The following is a 331-nucleotide window of genomic DNA, read 5'->3' as shown; positions in this document are numbered from 1 at the left end:
AAAAAAAAAAAAAAAAAAAAAGATCATTCTCCTTTTTCATTCTTCCCCTTTGCAGTGTGTTGAATGGGGATGCCATTCCTGGTCATCCCCTGTAAGCCTGTTTAGGAAACTGTTGATCCAACAGTGAAAGGGGCTGAGTGTCTCTTGAATGAGGCTCAGGATCCTCAGTGATGGTTGAAGTCAGTGATGGATGAGATTTGTCATGGCACTAAGCTGTTGTAAGACAGCAATTGAGAAGGGGAACTTGTTTCTAATGGCTAGAGAGAGTTGAGAGTCGTGGCCCCCCCCCCCCCTCCCATCCGGGAAGGATCGGGGATACCCAAGGACCTAC

The 331-nt window shown here is 46.8% G+C and overlaps 1 protein-coding gene across 2 annotated transcripts in view; it reads left to right on the top strand.

The window, feature by feature from the left end:
• The window catches only part of TSNARE1 (t-SNARE domain containing 1), a 1,046,259-nt gene that overhangs the window by 386,590 nt on the left and 659,338 nt on the right, over positions 1 to 331 (top strand). The gene's annotated exons all lie outside the window — the stretch shown is intronic.

The sequence above is a fragment of the Gavialis gangeticus genome, unplaced genomic scaffold, assembly GCF_001723915.1.
Source record: "Gavialis gangeticus isolate Ggan-Ray unplaced genomic scaffold, GavGan_comp1, whole genome shotgun sequence".
Taxonomy (NCBI): domain Eukaryota; kingdom Metazoa; phylum Chordata; order Crocodylia; family Gavialidae; genus Gavialis; species Gavialis gangeticus.
Note: the sequence above shows the minus strand (reverse complement) of the source record. Positions and strands in the feature narration are given on the sequence as shown.